This window comes from Numenius arquata, chromosome W (genome assembly GCF_964106895.1).
Source record: "Numenius arquata chromosome W, bNumArq3.hap1.1, whole genome shotgun sequence".
In the NCBI taxonomy this organism is placed as follows: domain Eukaryota; kingdom Metazoa; phylum Chordata; class Aves; order Charadriiformes; family Scolopacidae; genus Numenius; species Numenius arquata.
In genome coordinates, this window is record NC_133615.1 from 26,193,073 (window position 1) to 26,212,115 (window position 19,043).

General features: G+C 45.8%; 1 pseudogene; it reads right to left on the reverse strand.

Annotated features, from left to right (window-relative positions):
* Positions 1-19,043, reverse strand: part of LOC141476708 (WD repeat-containing protein 70-like) — a 100,714-nt pseudogene that overhangs the window by 24,724 nt on the left and 56,947 nt on the right.

Consider the following 19,043-nt stretch of genomic DNA (forward strand, 5'->3'; position numbering starts at 1 on the left):
CAAAAAATATGAATAAATACAAAAAATATCCTTTCAATAACACCATATCAGCAACCTTCAAGAGATTAGATGGAAGGCTGGTTATTCTTACTGTAGATTTCATGCAATGCCAGCATACAGCACCATGAAAAGCCCAGAGGAAAACAAACTGCTTTTCTAAACCAAACTGGCTTTGGGTTTACTTTTTTTCTTTCTACTGTAACTAAATAAGTAAAATTCTGCAAAATAAATGTTTCTAAACCAATTTTTCTCATTTCTTAGTATAATTGGAGAATCGGAGAATTAGGCTACATTTGAGAAAAAATCATATTCTTAGTCATTAATCATGATTACATATCTCTGGCTTTTGACAGGATCATAGTACAGTTTTGCCAAACCATTTCCTGTACCAACCATGATCTGGTTCAGCTTGAGATGCCAAAGGCAATGAACAACACTCTGAAATAAAGCAACATATTGATAGTTAGTTGGTCATTCATCTAGATCTTAGAATTAATATTCATATTGTCAAATAGCAGATCAAAGTCACACTGTAGTAGGAACAAGCTTGAATACGTGAATGAATATGTGAATACACGAATGAATAAAAGTTCCTCTCCAGAGAGAATACAACGTAAAAGGAGTGACAACACATGGATATAGGCAGAGAAGGAAGTACAAATTGGTGGCAGTGTGATAACCAGTGGTTTCCATAGGCTAACTGCTCCAGGGTCTTCGTGGGCAAATGGAAATAGAAAGTTAAAGAGGGGTTTGAAGAACTATGAGGTGCTTCAGATATAGCAATGCAGGCCTTCATGACTTTCATATTTTTCTTTTTAACTCTTAATTCTTCCACCCTGCTCTTTTCTTTATCTGTTTTTCCCTTCTCACACAGTACTGACCTTTCACTTGCTGACTGCAGAAACATAGGAGTAGCTGATTTTCACTCTTGGTTCTTTCTTCCCAAGAACACTCAGAAGAACTTTGTATTTGAAGCCAATGTCTCACAGCTCTGTCATGTTTCTAGTCAGCACAGAAACTCATTTTCAGACATTAAAAGTATTGTTCTTTTATACACACAACATAGTTCTCCATGGGACTGATTGCTGTATTCAGTTTACATCAACAGGCCAACACAGAAACTCTGTAAGACTCGAGCTTCAGCAATCTGCCATGAAGGACAACACATCTTAATACAAACACAAAAACTTTATGTGCATCTGACTAACTGGGGGTGGGTGGGTGAGTGGGAAATAATGTATCTACTTTTGAGAGTAAATCTTTAAAAGGATACTGACCGAGACTGAAGACAGGTCTTGACAGTATTTGTGTTACCTGTGTAATAAACGTATCCAGAGCTAGCAGCATGCATCATTATGTTAGTATTTCACTGAATAATGCTCATTTTTCTAGCCCTTTTTTTCTCCAAGCTTACCACTTCTCCTTTCTCAAAAAAATAGGAATAAACTCTTCTTAAAGTGAATTAATAATTCAGTATTCAACCATTAACATCCATCTATCATTAAAGTATCTGTGTATGTATACATATATTTTTTTTTACATAATACAGAGCATGAAATTCACAAAATAGGAACCACTAATGTCTTAACAAGAGAAATACAAAAAAGCTAAAATATAATTAGGGGGGCAAGTGAAATATAGCTCTATAACTCGGGAGCTCTATAACTCTATAGCTCAATAACTAAGGACCTTCAGGCTGTAGCCCTGAGGCATGCTGGGGACACTGCACTGCAGTCAAAGTCTTATGGAGATGAACCAGCAGCTCCTGAGGTAGTTGAAGACAACAGAGAAACACCTGTGAGACATGTAAAGGGGTGTTCCCCTAAGAAGGTGGCACAGCCAACAGCCCAGCTGAAGTGCCTCTACACGAATGCACCCAGCATGGGCAACAAACAGGAAGAGTTGGAAGCTACCGTGCTGCTGGAAAGATATGATATAGCAGCCATTACTGAAACCTGGTGGGATGAATCCTACAATTGGAGTGTGGCTATTGAGGGCTACAGGCTGTTCAGAAGGGACAGGTGAGGAAGGAGGGGTGGAAGTGTCGCCCTCTATGTTAAGAAATGGATAGAGAGTGAGGAGATGTCCCTAAAGTTCTCCCTGGGGTAAGATGAAGAGAGAGTTGAGAGCTTATGGCTGAGGATTAAGGGGCGGGCCAATATGAGAGACACTGTTGTGGGTGTTTATTACAGGCCACCTGATCAGGATGGGGAAGCTGATGAGGCCTTCTACAGTCAGCTCAAAGTAGCCTCACAATCACAGGCCTTGGTTCTCATGGGGGACTTCAATCACTCTGATATCTGCTGGAAGGCTACACAGCCAGGCATGTACAGTCCAGGAGGTTCCTCCAGTGTATTGATGATAACCTTTTGACTCAGGTGGTGGAGGAGCCAACAAGGAGAGGTGTACTACTGGACCTAGTTCTGACAAACAAAGAGGGACTGGTGGAGGGCATTAAGGTTGGGGGCAGCCTTGGCTGCAGTGATCATGAAAAGATAGAGTTCAGGATCATGGGTAGTATGAGCAAAACAATGAGTACTATTGTAACCTTGGACTTCAGGAGGGCTAACTTCAACCTCTTCAAGAAACTGCTTGGAGAAATCCCATGGGTTAGGGCTCTGGAAGGTAGGGGAGCTCAAGAGAGATGGATGATATTCAAATATCGCTTTCTCCAAGCTCAGGATCGGTGCATCCCTAAGAGCAAAAAATCAGGCAAGGGAAGCAGGAGACCTGCATGGTTGAGCAGGGAGCTTCTGAAAAAGCTCAAGTGGAAGAAGGAAGTTTACAGTGTGTGGAAGACGTGACTGACCACCTGGGAAAATTACAAGAATGCCGTTAGAATATGCAGGGATGAAACGAGGAAAGCCAAGGCCTCCTTGGAATTAAAATTGGCAAGGGATGTCAAAGTCAACAAGAAGGGTTTTTTCAAGTATATTGGAGGCAAAAGGAAAACGAGAGAAAATGTGGGCCCGCTGTTGAATTAGACGGGTGCCATGGTGATAGAGGATTCAGAGAAGGCGGAGTCGCTGAATGCCTTCTTGTGTCAGGGATAATAGAGGATGGTCCGAGTGAGACACGATGGAAACTTACTAGTTAAACTAAGTCCAGTATACGTGCCGAGAAAAACAAGGGAACTCGGTATTGTTGTTGCCAAACTGTGTGCGTACCCATGAGAACCTGACCTTCAAAGAAGGAAAACAACCAGAAGAAGATGTGGTCGTGTATCGGGCAGCTGCTGTTAGCCAAGCTGGATCACGAGTCTGGTGAGGCTCACTGCATGCGCTGGCCATGCGTGCAGTGACATTACCTGGTACTTTCCCACTCACTCCAGTGCAGGATATAAGGGGGCTGTCTCGGGTGGAGGGAGAGAGACATGAGCGCACTTTGAAGTTACAGGGGGCACCCTGAAGGCGCTGTGCCTACCTCCCCCCCACTGTATCGATGTGGCTCCTCGCCATCCTGCTGCTCAGTGGTGCTGCTACTATCTTTGAGTTGGTAAGACTGCTGTTTGTTGGTAAAACTCTCCTAAGTAACTTTTGTTTGTTATCAAAACTCTTCTAAGTAACTTTCGGGACATTTGGGAATTGCTTATCAAGGCTTCACAATAAAGCCGAGTTAACATTTTTTCATGTGAGCTCTCGTTTGTACGTTGGAATCTCTCTAAAAGAACTGGTTACACTTCTTTACTTTAGTCTTTACTGCTCAGGTCAGCCCTCAGGAGTCCCACACTTTGGAGGAAACAGAGAAAGTCTGGAAAAAAGACGACTTCCCCTTGGTTGAGGAGGATCAAGTTAGAGAACAGTCAAGTAAACTGGATATCCGCAAGTCCATGGGCCCTGATGGGATGCACGCGCGACTGCTGAGGGAGCTGGCAGAAGTCATTGCTGGGCCGCTCTCCATCATCTGTGGAAGGAGATAAGATCCCCATAGTACATATAAGGAACTTGTTGAGAAAACCAGTCTGGGTTATTCCTTCCTCAGGAAACGATAAACCTATTCATGGGATTGTTTTTGCTTAAGGACCTGGGTGCACTTGGTGGGTAATGCAGAAGGATGGGGGAGTCCAATGTGTACCTCAAGGTGATTTAGTCCTGGGTGAAAATAATCCATGATTTGGGATGCATGTTGTGGGAATTACTACATCAGGAACCCCTTGTTGCTAGCCAGTCTAGGAGCAAGGGGAAGAGTTCATTGTAATGTTGAACCCTATAACCTGGCCCAAAGGGACCAGAGGTGGAGATTGTAATGGATATACCTTTAAATTGTTGTAACCCATGATTTGAGTTGCATGTTATAGGAATTACTATAGCAGGAACCACCTGAACCAATTGAGGACAAGCATCACAAGAAGGCGTGCAAGTGCAGCAGTGACCCAGCCTGAGCTGGCTTTGGTGCCCAATAACTCCATGCAACACACCACCTCTCCTGTCCTGAGTGACCACCATAACAGATGGTGTCCAAAGTCATGTACTAAGTGAACTCAATGGACATTTTGTGGACATTTGTGGACATTTATGGACATTTTACAGACATTGCACAGACATTTCACAGTCCATAGACTAAGGGAACGATACCTGTGTATTCTATCAAAGGATGGGAAGGGGGGTGGCGGTTAATGAAAATGTATTGGATAGTGTGGGACCTGAGCATTACATAAATGGTATGGAATAAGGGGTGGAGAATGTGCTGGTTTTGGCTGGGGTAGAGTTAATTTTCTTCATAGTAGCTAGTATGGGGCTGTGGTTTGGATTTGTGCTGGAAACAGTGTTGATAATACAGGGGTGTTTTTGTTATTGCTGAGCAGCGCTTACACAGAGTCAAGGCCTTTTCTATTTCTCACACTGCCCCAACAGCGAGTAGGCTGGGGATGCACAAGAAGTTGGGAGGAGACACAGCTGGGACAGCTGATCCCAACTGACCAAAGGGATATTCCATACCATATGACATCATGCTTAGCAATAAAACTAGGGGGAAGGTTGACGGGAGGGGCCGCTGCTCAGGAATGGCTGGGCATCGGTCAGTTGGTGGTGAGCATTTTTTTTCATTTGCATCACTTGTCTTTCTTGGGTTTATTTCTCTCTCTTTGTTAATCTCCTTTTCATTATTATTATTATTATTATTATTATTATTATTATATTTTATTTCAATTTTCACTTTTACCCTTCCAATTTTTTTCCCCCATCCTGCTGGGGGGAGAATGAGCGAGCAGCTGTATGGTGCTTTGTTGCCAGCTGGGGTTAAACCACAACACAGGGAAATTGAGGAGAGATGGTAGCCAGGTAAGAAAATCAGGAACAGCACTTTCATAATGTTGAATCTAAGTTGCCAGTTAAACATTCACAAAGTGATGTCAAGATAAACTAAGATGTTCAGCAGATAGAGAATGATGTACCTTTTCTTGGAAGGTAGTTTAATGGCATGAAACTAGTGGTAACCATGGTTGTGAATAAGATTTATAAAAACATATTGTAGAGAGAGAAGCTCAGGGACCAAGGGGATTAAGTAATGGTGAATAGCCAGCAAAACTGGGAGAAAGAGTGTGAATCGCACACCAGAGGGAACCATGAAGAAGGGAGCCAGCATGAGCCAGCCCCTCATTTGCCGAGGAGACCAGCCTCCAGTGTAGGTAAGTCCGCACTGGGGAAGGGAATCGTGGCAAAAAAGGGTCAGCAAGGAGCTCTTTTTGAGAGCTTTTTGAAGTCGGGCAAAGCAGCTAGTCTGTGCTGGAAGCCGGCAGCTCGTGGGCGGGCTGCTGAGGCGGCATGGGCAGAGCCAGCACCACCGGAGGCAGATTTAAACGAGACACCGGAGCACATCTACCGGGTTGCTGCATAGAGCAAGAAAGGAGTAGGTGGGCATCACCTGGGATCACCACAAGGGAGTCTGCACTGGAGAGGGCTGAAGGACTACCAACTTGGCCACAGAATAGCAATGGTATCCACACGGAAGAGGACCATGGCATCTGTGCGCTCTGCATGCACCACTTCTGATGCAGCTTCCCAGATGGAGCTCCTGTGGGAACATGCTGCCACTCAGACATCGGTCTGTGGGGTGTGACCTGCTCTTATGCCGGTGTCAGATAACATTGGTGGGCATGCCTGTGGGAGATGGGCCCAGGTAGAAGAGTTCCTCCACTTAGTGATGGAGCCCAGGGAGGAGGTAAGTAAGTTGAAGAAAATCAGGGAATGCAAGAGGGAGAAGGACTGCCAGAGTTGCACCCTGCCTCCCATAACAGAAACCAAGCAGGCAGGCAGAGCCCCTTCTACAGAGAATTCCCTGTCCTCTCTCTGCCAGGCTGAAGAAGGTAACCTAGAGGACAGGGGGCTGTGGGAACAAGTTCCTGCCCGGCAAAGCAGGCGTGTCTCCCCGGTAACTCCCCTACCTCCCCAGGTACCCTTAAAAAATAAATATGAGGCTCTGCAAAGGGAACCCAATCACGATGGGAAGGGTAATTCACTGTCTACGGAGGTGTGGCCAGTGTTAAGTCATACTAAACCCAGCATTAAGACATGCTCAGTTCAGAAAAAAAGACGGGTCATTGTTGTAGGCCACTCCATCCTGAAGGGAGCAGAGGGCCCGATATGCAGACCTGACCCACTTCTCAGGGAGGTCTGCTGCCTCCCTGGGGCCCGGGTTGAAGACATAAAAAGAAAACTTCCCTCCTTGGTAGGCCCCTCAGATTATTACCCCTTGTTCATTTTTCAGGCAGGCAGAGATGAGCTATTAACAAGAGACCCAAGGGCAATCAAAAGAGACTTCTGGGCCTTGGGACAAGTGGTCAAGGGGTCAGGAGCGCAGTCTCCTCTGTCATCCCAGTCGCAGGGAAGCATGAGGAAAGTAACAAGAAGAGCCAGCAGATCAATACCTGGCTCCAAGCCTGGTGTCAGAGGCACAACTTTGGGTTTTTTGAGCACAGGAAGGTTTACATGACACCAGGCCTACTGGAGACAGATGGTGTGTGAGCCGATGCAGGCAGGACGCAGGAACAACCACAAAACCATGGATTAAGGGCAAAGAACAAATTTAATCTCAATACCTCATGGATCAGGGAACCTCTGAAGCAGCACCTGGGCAGAGGCAGGCAAGCAGGGGACACAGGCACGGCGGAGCAAGAGTTCTTATTAGCAAGAGAGTCCTTGTTAGCAAGGGAGTGAGAGAGCGAGAGAGCTCCCACTTGCTGTTTGGGCCTGTATTTCAAGGATTCTGGCAGGCGTAGTTTTCTGCTGTGCTTTGATCTCTTCAACAGCAGGGCAGGAATCTCAGGTGTGTTCGATAAGGTGCCCCTGAGTCCATCCCAGGCCTGTTATCTAAGTGCAGATGTTCTACATGTTGAGCACACAAAACTAAGCAACAATTAGTGTGATAGATGTGTTTTCCAGCACCCCACATGTGAGTCACTTGGGCGTATTTACAGTCCTCCTCACCAATCTTCTGTTACTTTCCCACAGATAGGGTACACCTGTCTCAAAAGGGGAAGAGGGTCTTTGTACAGGAGTTGGCAGGCCTCATCAAATGGTCTTTAAACTAAGTTTGAAGGGGGGGGATCCATCAGCAGAGACGCAAGGGTCATCCATGGATTAGGAACTGTGGCTGAGCCTGGGAATGGTCAGGTAGAAGTTAGGCCTTCCTACACCAAAAAGGTGGTAGGACCGGTAGCCCAGCTGAAGTGCTTTTACACTAATGCGCGCAGCATGGGCAACAAACAGGAGGAGCTGGAAGCCATTGTGCAGCAGGAAAGCAATGATGTAGTCACCATCATGGAAACGTGGTGGGATGACTCACATGACGGGAGTGCTGCAATGGATGGCTACAAACTCTTCAGAAGGGACAGGCAAGGAAGGAGAGGAGGAGGGGTGGCCCTGTATGTTAGGGAGGGTTATGAATGTCAAGAACTAATTGAGGGTAATAGTAGGGTTGAGTGTTTATGGGTAAGAATCAGGGGGAGAGCCAGTAAGGCTGATATTGTGGTGGGAGTCTCTTACAGACTGCCCAATCAGGATGTAGAGGTAGATGAAATATTCTATAAGCAGCTGGGAGAGGTCTCAAGCTCGCTTGCCCTTGTCCTGGTGGGAGACTTCAACCTACCAGATATCAGCTGGGCACACAATACAGCTGAGAGGGAACAGTCTAGGAGGTTCCTGGAGTGTGTCAGGGATAGCTTCCTGACACAACTAGGGAGGGAGCCCTGCTGGATCTGCTGTTTGTAAATAGAGAAGGACTTGTGGGGGATGTGATGGTTGGAGGCCGTCTTGGGCACAGTGACCATGAAATGATAGAGTTCTCGATTCTCATGGAAGCAAGGAGGGGAGCCAGCAGGACTGCCACCATGGACTTGCGAAGGGCAGACTTTGGTCTTTTCAAGAGCCTGGTTGACAGAGTCCCTTGGGAGGCATCCCTGAAGGGCAAAGGAGTCCAGGAAGGCTGGATGTTTTTCAAGGAGGAAGTCTTAAAAGCGCAGGAGCAGGCCGTCCCTGTGTGCTGTAAAGCGAGCCGTCGGGGGAAAAGACCGGCCTGGCTGAACAAAGAGATATGGTCATAACTCGGAGAAAAAACGGAGAGTTTATGGCCTTTGGAAAACTGTATGGGTTTTTCCTGCCTTAGGCAAAGGCAAACCCATTCATGGGACTGTTTTTGCTCAAGGACCTGGATGTACTTGATGAGTGATGCTGAAGAATGGAGAAGTTCAATGTGTACCTCAAGGAAATTTGACCCTGTGTGAGAATGCTTAATTCTGAGATGTATGGTGTTAATTGTTATATAATACTAACAGTGTCCTATAAGTGATTTTCAGGATAACACAGCAATGATGAAACCTGAGCCGGATTCATCAAGTAGTTAGTGTCCAGTAAAACTTCTCCAAGATGGACATGCTACCCATGGGCACAGACCACAATGGATTTCATCTTTCCTGTCCTGAGAATTTGATATCATAGATGAAAACCTGCAGTTACAAACTAAATTGACTTAGCGAACCTTTGTATATAAAAATAAATCATGAGTGACCTGCATGTATCTATCTATATATGCGTGTGTATAGATCTGATAGTTAAAAGTATTAGTGATCTGACCATGATGCAAATGGTATGGAATAAGGGGTGGAACGTCCTGATTTGAGGTGAAAAGAACCAACTTTCTGTTCAGTAATTTTACTTCTTAGCTGGGCCTCTTCTAACTCTCTGAAATTAACGGCATGTTGTGGAGAAAACTGCTGTTCTCAGAGTGATAAGACCAATGTTTGTGCTACATGCCAAGGAATGGTATGCAGAGAGGCTTTTGCTTATAATTATTGCTATAACAACCAAGGTCAGCTAATTTCGTTATTTGCCCCGCTGGAGGGTCGGAAATGGAAAAGCATGGAGGGGTCCCACCTGCGGGGAGGAGTGGACAGGACAGGTGACCCAAACCTGACCAACTGGGGTATTCCATCCCATCTGCCCCATGCTCAGTATAAAAGCTGAGGGATCAAAGGGTCAGCCTTTCTTCAATGGCCGACGTCCGAGGAGAACCCTGTCTGTTCATCTGCCTTTGATCCCAATCTGTGTGTTCCTGACTCCAGATTTGGAACCCAGTTCCCATCCGTTGCTGAGTCCAGTCTGGGCCTTCCCCAGTGCCTGCTGGTGACATCATCTTGATATGCTTGATATGGTTTTGTATATTTTTTATCTCTTTCATTATTTTCTTTTAATTTTAATATTAATATTTCATTAAAGTAGTTTAGTTCCTTCTAAACTCATAAATCTCCTTATCTCTCCTACTCTCCTTGGAGCGAGAGGTGGGGCAGAGCATCTGTCATCTCGTCATTAGCCCATCCAGCCTAAACCATGACACCCATATGTACTTCTTCAGTCTAACAAAATTGGGTTTGATAATGGCTGTATTCCTGTGCAGCTGAAAAGTCTTTGATCTCAGAAAAAATTTCCCAAGCTGCATGAGAGTCTTTCCAGAAACCTGATTAATTTTCCCGTTGCCTTGCTTGTGCAGTGTAATATGAGTTACTGTTACCAATGAAACTTCAGGGATATATATTATTTCTTTTCCTCCTGACATTTTTGATACATAGGTGGGTATGAGAATGAATACATAGTCATAGGTGTTCTGAACAGTGTGCTTTCTAATATCTCATATCACAGCTTCTCCTTTCTATAGTAGTTATTGTAGAATAGAATACTTGATTCTGTTAACTGAATGTGTGATTAATCTGGAGATGCCCAGTTTTTCTGCATGTTAGTAATCATGAATGAAATGAATGGGGTTCAAAACTTCCATTTAAATTATAAAAGGGGTAAGTTTTTTGGAAACACATAAGAGGTTGCATCTGTTTAATTCATAAATCAAATATGTCACAGTGACATAATCGGTAAGTGGAGTTTAATTAGATTTAACTAGTTTTAGCGAGGGAAGGGGGGAGCGCGAGAGAATAGCCAGGGGTTGCTGAGAAATTAGGAAGCAACAGGGAAAAACTTGTGAATTGCCTCAAGGGAATTAGGGCAATCTCCTCTAAAAAGGGGTTGTGGCCAATAGCCCAGCTGAAGTGCATCTATACCAATGCATGCAGCATGGGAAACAAACAGAAAGAGGTGGTAGCTGCTGCCCAGATGGAAAACTATGACCTGATTGCTATCACAGAAACTTGGTGGGATGATTCGCACAATTGGAGTGCTGTGATTGATGACCATAAACTATTCAGAATGGACAGGCAAGGAAGGAGAAGTGGAGGAGTTGCCCTATATGCCAAAATCAGGATTGATTGCACAGAGCTATCTTTGAAGAACAGCAATGTGCAAGTCGAGAGCTTATGGTTGAAAATTAGAGACCAAGCCAACAAAGGCTGGCTGGTGATTGGTGTCTACTACAGGCCACCCTATCAAGGAGAGTTGGTGGATGAAAAGTTCTTTCTTCAACTGCAGGAAGCATCACGCTCACAGACCTTGATCCTGAACCACACGGACATCTGCTGGAAAAGCAGCACAGTGAACTGCAAGCAGTCTAGGAAACTAATAGAGTGCACTGAGGACCAGTGACTGAGGACTGAAAACTTACAGGAAAGGTAAAGATTGGAGATAGCTTGGGCTGCAGCAATCATGCCCTGGTGGAATTCTAAATATTGAGGGGTACAGGACAGGTAAAAAGTAGAGTCAGGTCCCTAAACCTCAGAAGGGCAAACTTCTGGCTGTTTAGGGTGCTAGTGTGTGGGATCCCTTGGGAAACTGCCCTCAGAGATAAAGGAGCAAACAAGAGCTGGGAGATATTTAAAGACGTTTTTCTTAGGGCACAAGAGCTCTCAATCCTGATGTGCAAGAAGTCAGGCAGGGGAGGCAGGAGGCCAGCTTGGATAAGTCAAGACCTCTTAGCCAAACTAAAACAGAAAACCAAAATGCATAGGCAGTGGAGGCAGGGATACACATCCTGGGGAGGTTATAGGGATATGGTCCAAGAGTGCAGGGAGGGGATCAGGAAAGCTAAGGCACAGCTGGAGCTGAACTTGGCTAGGGATGTGAAAAATAACAAGAATGGTTTCTTCAGCTACACAGGACAAAAAAGGAAGATGAAAGAAACATCTTTCAATGAGCAAATGGGGAGACCGGGCCACAACTGACATGGAGAAGGCTGAGGTACTCAAGAACTTTTTTGCCTCTGTCTTTTGCCTCTTGCCACTCTCCATCATATTTGAAAAGCTATGGCAGACTGGTAAAGTTCCCGGTGACTCAAAAAGGGGAAACATAATCCCCATTTTTAAAAAGGGAAAAAAGGAAGACCCAGGGAACTACAGGCCAGTCAGCCTCACCTCTGTGCCTGGCAAGATCATGGAGCAGATCCTCCTGGAAACTCTATTAAGGTACATGGAAAATAAGGAGGTGATTTGAGACAGCCAACATGGCTTCACCAAGGGCAAGTCATGCCTGACAAATTTGGTGGCCTTCTATGATGAGGTTACAGCGTTGGTGGATAAGGGAGGAGCGACCAGTGTCATCTACCTGGACTTGTGCAAAGCATTTGACAGTGTCCCACATGACATCTTTGTCTCTAAAATGGAGATACATGGATTTAACGGATGGACCACTCGTTGGATAAGGAATTGGCTGGAATGGTCACACTCAAAGAGTTGCAGTCAACGGTTCAATGTCTGGGTGGAGACCAGTGACGAGTGGGGTCCCTCAGGGGCCTATATTGGGACCAATATTATTTAACATCATTGTTGGGGACACGGACAGTGGGGTTGAGTGCAACCTAAGTGAGTTTGCGGATGACACAAAGCTGTGTGGTGTGGTTGATACTCTAGAGGGAAGGGATGCCATCCAGAGGGACCTGGACAGGCTTGAGAAGTGAGCCCATGCAAACCTCATGAAGTTCAACCAGGCCAAGTGCAGGGTCCTACACCTGGGTCGTGGCACTCCCAGGCACAAATACAGGCTGGGTGGAGAATGGATTGAGAGCAGCCCTGCTGAGAGGGACTTGGGGGTACTGGTGGAGGAAAAACTGGATGTGAGCCAGCAATGTGTGCTTGCAGCCCAGAAAGAAACACAAGCTTTCCTAGGTGTCATGGGTTTTTTGTAGAATGCATAAGTTATAGTGATTGTAATCCCTCTCTATCGAGTGACTCAGAAGAACAACTTTGAATGGGGCCCTGGGCAGCAGCAAGCCTTTGAACAAATTAAACAGGACATAGTTCGTGCAGTGGCACTTGGGCCAGTCCAGACAGGACAAGATGTGAAAAATGTGCTTTACACCTCACCGGGGGATAATGGCCCCACCCGGAGGGTGGAGTCAGGGACCTTTGGCTGGATCTCAAGAACAAAAGGAGAGTCTATGACCTTTGGAAGAGGGGGCAGGTCTCTCATGAAGACTATAAAGATGTAGTGAAGCTATGCAGGGAGAAAATTAGGAGAGCCAAAGCGCAGCTAGAGCTCAACCTAGCTACAGCTGTTAAGGATAATAAAAAATGTTTCTATAAATGCATTAACAACAAAAGGAGGATTAGGGAAAATCTCCCTCCCTTATTGGATGCAGAGGGAAACATAGTCACAAAGGATGAGGAAAAGGATGAGGTGCTCAACGCCTACTTTGCCTCAGTCTTTAGCAGTGGAACTAGCTGTTCCCTGGACACCCAGCCTCATGAGCTAGGAGACAGGGAGGGGAAGCAGAATGAGGTCATCACAATTAAAGAGGAAGTGATCAGTGACCTGCTACACCGCTTGGATGCACACAAGTCTATGGGACCGGATGGGTTACACCCAAGAGTGCTAAAAGAGTTGGAAGACGTGCTTGCCAAGCCACTTCCCATTATTTACCTGAAGTCATGGCTAACTGGGGAGGTCCCAATGGACTGGAGGGTAGCAAATGTAACACCCATCTACAAGAAAGGGAAAAAGGAGGATCCGGGAAACTGTAGACCTGTCAGTATGACCTCGGTACCAGGGATGGTCATGGAGCAGATCATCTTGAGTGCTATCACAAGCCAAATAATGGGCAACCAGGGGGTCAGGCCTAGTCAGCATGGGTTTATGAAAGGCAGGTCCTGCCAGACGAACCTGATCTCCTTCTATGACAAGATGACCCGATTATTGGATGAAGGAAAGGCTGTGGATGTTGTTTACCTGGACTTTCGAAAAGCATTTGACACTGTTCCCCATAGAATTCTCATGGAAAAACTGGCTGCTCATGGCCTGGATGAGCATACGATCTGCTGGATCAAGCACTGGCTGGCTGGATGGTCCCAAAGAGTGGTGGTCAATGGAGTTAAATCCAGCTGGCGGACGGTCACAAGTGGTGTTCCTCAGGGCTCAGTGTTGGGACCATTTCTGTTTAACATCTTTATTGATGATCTTGATAAGGACATAGAGTGTATCATCAGTAAGTTCGCAGATGACACCAAGTTAAGCGGGAGTGTTGATCTGCATGAGGATAGGGAGGCTCTACAGAGAGACTTGGATAGATGGGATCGATGGGCCAACATTAATGGTACGAGCTTCAACAAGGCCAAGTGCCAGGTCCTGCACTTGGGCCACAACAAGTGTGGCTGGAAAGCTGCCTGGCAGAAAAGGACCTGGCGGTTCTAATTGACAAGCGGCTGAATATGAGCCAGCAGTGTGCCCAGGTGGCCAAGAAAGCCAATGGCATCCTGGCTTGTATTAGAAATAGTGTGACCAGCAGAAGTAGGGAGGTGATTGTCCCCCTGTACTCAGCACTGGTGAGGCTACACCTGGAGTATTGTGTCCAGTTTTGGGCACCTCAATACAAGAGAGATATCGAGGTGCTGGAGCAAGTGCAGAGGAGGGCAACAAAGCTGGTGAAGGGCCTGGAGAATAAATCTTATGAAGAGTGATTGAAGGAGCTGGGACTGTTTAGTTTGAGGAAGAGGAGGCTGAGGGGAGACCTCATCACTCTCTACAACTACTTGAAAGGACATTGTAGAGAGGTTGGTGCTGGTCTCTTCTCACAGGTAATTAGCGATAGAACAAGAGGGAATGGCTTCAAGCTGCAACAGGGTAGGTTTAGACTGGACATTAGGAAAAAATTCTTCACAGAAAGAGTGGTCAGACATTGGAATAGGCTGCCCAGGGAGGTGGTTGAGTCACTATCCCTGAATGTGTTTAAGAGTCGTTTAGATGTGGTGTTGGGGGATATGGTGTAGGGGAGAACTTTGTAGAGTGTGGTTGATGGTTGGACTCGATGATCCCAAGGGTCTTTTCCAACCTGAATGATTCTATGATTCTGACGCAGTGAAAGACTCAATAACCGGAGTTATTAAGCAGGCATTCTTTATTTGCGGCGCCGGACACGTAGGGGATATTTTCTCCAAATACGCATACCAATGGTCAAGGGGTTCAGGCTTATATTTCAGCAGTACATGCATATTCATATTACTTCCCATAGCTGTTTAACATATTTGTTATCTTTATGAGAACTCATTATCATAGGTATTCACCCATATTCACATGTGTTGCGATGTCTAGGGTCGTCATGTACTCTGGTGGTCTTTGTAGTCTTGCTCCACGAGATTCGGCCTAAAGCGATTTTGCTCAACTGTGTCAGCTTTAGCAAGCTGCTACTTCCCTTATCTCTCAGGATGTTGTATTCTCTGCGATTGTGGCTCTTGCTCGCCCCAGCCCTCCCTGTCTAGCAAGCACAATTGCCTATCTGATCCTCCACTAAGGCCCCTGCTCTACGCCAGTTTCCCACATCAATTCTATGATTAATAAATTAATAAAATAATAAAAAAAGAAAACAATGAAAAATATACAATATGTACAAAAACGTATCAAGCTCCCAGGATAACGATCACGTCACCAACAGGCACAAGGAAAGTCACAGACTGGTCTCGGCGACGCCAACCATTGAAGAAAGAGAGCTGACCCTTTGATCCCTCAGATTTTATACTGAGCATGATGCAGATGGGATGGAATACCCTGTTGGTCAGTTTTAGGACACCTGTCCTGTCCGCCCCTCCCTGCAGGTGCGACCCCTCTACGCTTTTTCTGCTTCCAACCCTCCAGTGGGGCAAATAACAAAGTTAACTGACCTTGGTTGTTATAGCAATAAGTATAAGCAGGAGCCTCTCTGCGTACCATTCCTTGGCATAAATTACAAATAATCAGATCTTATCACTCTGAGAACGAACAGCTTCCTGACACAACTAGTGAGGGAGCCCTGCTGGATCTGCTGTTTGTAAATAGAGAAGGACTTGGGGGGGATGTGATGGTTGGAGGCCGTCTTGGGCACAGTGACCATGAAATGATAGAGTTCTCGATTCTCATGGAAGCAAGGAGGGGAGCCAGCAGGACTGCCACCATGGACTTGCGAAGGGCAGACTTTGGTCTTTTCAAGAGCCTGGTTGACGGAGTCCCTTGGGAGGCATCCCTGAAGGGCAAAGGAGTCCAGGAAGGCTGGATGTTTTTCAAGGAGGAAGTCTTAAAAGCGCAGGAGCAGGCCGTCCCTGTGTGCTATAAAGCGAGCCGTCGGGGGAAAAGACCGGCCTGGCTGAACAAAGAGATATGGTCATAACTCGGAGAAAAAACGGAGAGTTTGTGGCCTTTGGAAAAAGGGGCAGGCCACTCAGGAAGATTACAAAGGTGTTGTGAGGCTATGTAGGGAAAAGATTAGAAAGGCCAAAGCCCAACTAGAACTTAACCTGGCCTTGGATGTTAAAAACAATAAAAAGAATTTCTATAAATAGATTAGTAACAAGAGGAGGACTCAGGAGAATCTCCATCCTCTATTGGATGTGGGAGGTAACATAGTGACAGAGGATGAGGAGAAGGCTGAGGTACTTAATGCCTTCTTTGCCTCTGTCTTTAGTAGTAGAGTAGGTTGTTCCCTGAGTACCCAGACCCCTGAGCTAGCAGATCGGGGCGGGGACCAGAATGAAGCCCCCATAATCCAAAGGGAGGTGGTGAGGGACCTGCTCCAGCACCTGGATATAAACAAGTCTATGGGGCCAGATGGGATCCACCCGAGGGTACTGAGGGAGCTGGTGGAAGTGCTCACTGAGCCACTTTCCATCATTTACCAGCAGTCCTGGCAAACTGGGGAGGTCCCGGCTGACTGGCGTCTAGCAAATGTGACGCCCATCCACAAGAAGGGTTGGAAGGATGATCCGGGGAACTACAGGCCTGTCAGTCTGACCTTGGTGCCTGGGAAGATCATGGAACAGATTATCCTGAGTGGCATTATGCAGAGCATGAAGGACGCCCAGGTGATCAGGCCCAGCCAGCGCGGGTTCATGAGGGGCAGGTCCTGCTTGACAAACCTGACCTCCTTCTATGACAAAGCGACCTGCTTGGTGGATGAGGGAAAGGCTGTGGATGTTGTTTACCTGGACTTTAGTAAGGCCTTTGCTACAGTCTCCCACAGTATCCTCCTGGAGAAACTGGCTGCCCATGGCTTGGATGGGAGTACCCTCCGCTGGGTTAAAAACTGGCTGGTGGGCCGGGCCCAGAGAGTGGTGGTGAATGGAGTTAAATCCAGTTGGCGGCCAGTCACGAGTGGTGTCCCCCAGGGCTCGGTACTGGGGCCGGTTCTCTTTAAAATCTTTATCAATGATCTGGACGAGGGGATCGAGTGCACCCTCAGTAAGTTTGCAGTTAGGTGGGAGTGTCAACCTGCTTGAGGGTAGAAAGGCTTTGCAGAGGGACCTGGACAGGCTGGATCGATGGGCCGAGGCCAATGGGATGAGGTTCAACAAGGCCAAGTGCCGGGTCCTGCACTTGGGTCACAACAACCCCAGGCAGCGCTACAGGCTTGGGGAAGAGTGGCTGGAGAGCTGCCCTGCAGAAAAGGACCTGTGGGTGTTGGTCGACCGTCAGCTGAACATGAGCCAGCAGTGTGCCCAGGTGGCCAAGAAGGCCAACAGCATCCTGGCCTGTATCAGGAACAGTGTGGTGAGTAGGACTCGGGAGGCGATCGACCCCCTCTACTCGGCACTGGTGAGGCCCCACCTTGACTACTGTGTCCAGTTTTGGGCCCCTTACCACAAAAAAGACATTGAGGTGCTGGAGTGGGTCCAGAGAAGGGCAACGAAGCTGGTGAGGGGTCTGGAGAACAAGTCTTATGAGGAGAGGCTGAGGGAGCTGGGGTTTTTCAGCCTGGAGAAAAGGAGGCTGAGGGGAGACCTTATTGCTCTCTACAACTACCTGAAAGGAGGTTGTAGAGAGGCAGGGGTCAGTCTCTTCTCCCAAGTCACAGGTGATAGGACAAGAGGAAATGGCCTCAAGTTGTGCCAGGGGAGGTTCAGATTGGATATTAGGAAAAATTTTTACACTGAAAGCATTGGAATGGGCTGCCCAGGGAAGTGGTTGAGGCACCATCCCTGGAGGTATTTGAAAGATGGGTTGACATAGTGCTTAGTGACATGGTTTAGTGATGTTTTTTTATCAGTTAGGTTGATGTTTGGACTAGATGATCTTAAAGGTCCCTTCCAACCTAGACAATTCTATGATTCTATGATAACTACTTTTATTCAGTGCTAGCGGGAGTTTTCCAAGAGCACTAATGCTATGTAAATGTGGAGTATATAATTAATTCTATGAAAAAGTTAAATTTTGCATTCAGTCTCATTATGAAAGCCTATTCTGAAGCTTGTATGACATTTTTAAAAGGCTGTAGAAATATTTAGCTTCTTTACCTGTTAAATGTTAAAATGCAGGGTTCTCTATTTAAGTTTAGGAGTAGCAGCAGAATGCACAAAATGCTATAAAGAAATGTTTGCCTGGTCTTGAAATAAGCAAATTTTCTAATGTTTTGTTTGACGAACATCGACACACAAAGTTCCACTACAGGAAGCCCATGCTCCAGGCACTGACACTTCATGCTTGACATTTTCCTATGATGGTACTGTCCTTGCCAGTCAGCAAGGTAGATGATTAAAAGAACCCTTTGATGTGTTAAATCTTAGACAATTTTAACTTTAGTAAGTGAAATGGTTCAGTAAAAAAACCATTTAAATCGTATCATAATTGTTCATGATGGAGATAAGATAGTTAAATCAGATTTTACGGATTCAAACCTGAAGTGTTTTACAATTTACATCTTCTGTTTAGATACACCCTGCAATACTGTTCATGAAAGTACATTTTACAGCAGTTAAGCAATATTTTAAGAGAACTTTTCTGGTTATATTATGCAGTTCCTGATCTGTCTTCTTGTCTAGCATTAATAATACACTGAAAAGGAAATTATTAGCTTAAGTAAAAATAAAATAAGACCAATTCAATTATTTAGTTCTTTCCAGGAAGGTTACTGCCTCTCAGTAAGAGCATCTCTGTTCTGGAGTTATCAATTCCTCAAGCAGCTTTCTTATGCAATGTGCTTTTTTTGTTCTAATTGGAATTTTTATCTAATTTCTGTTATAAACATCAAGAGGTGATGACTGGAAGTGAGTTACCAAGATGTACTTGAATGGAAAAAAAATAGAAATGTCTACAGGACAGGAAATAAAAACTTTTTCAAACTTCAGATAAAACTTTTATTAAAAAAGTCTTCGAGAACAGAGCAAGTCTTGAGAAGGCAAAGACATATTTGAAGACTCATTCACTCCAGTATTAGAT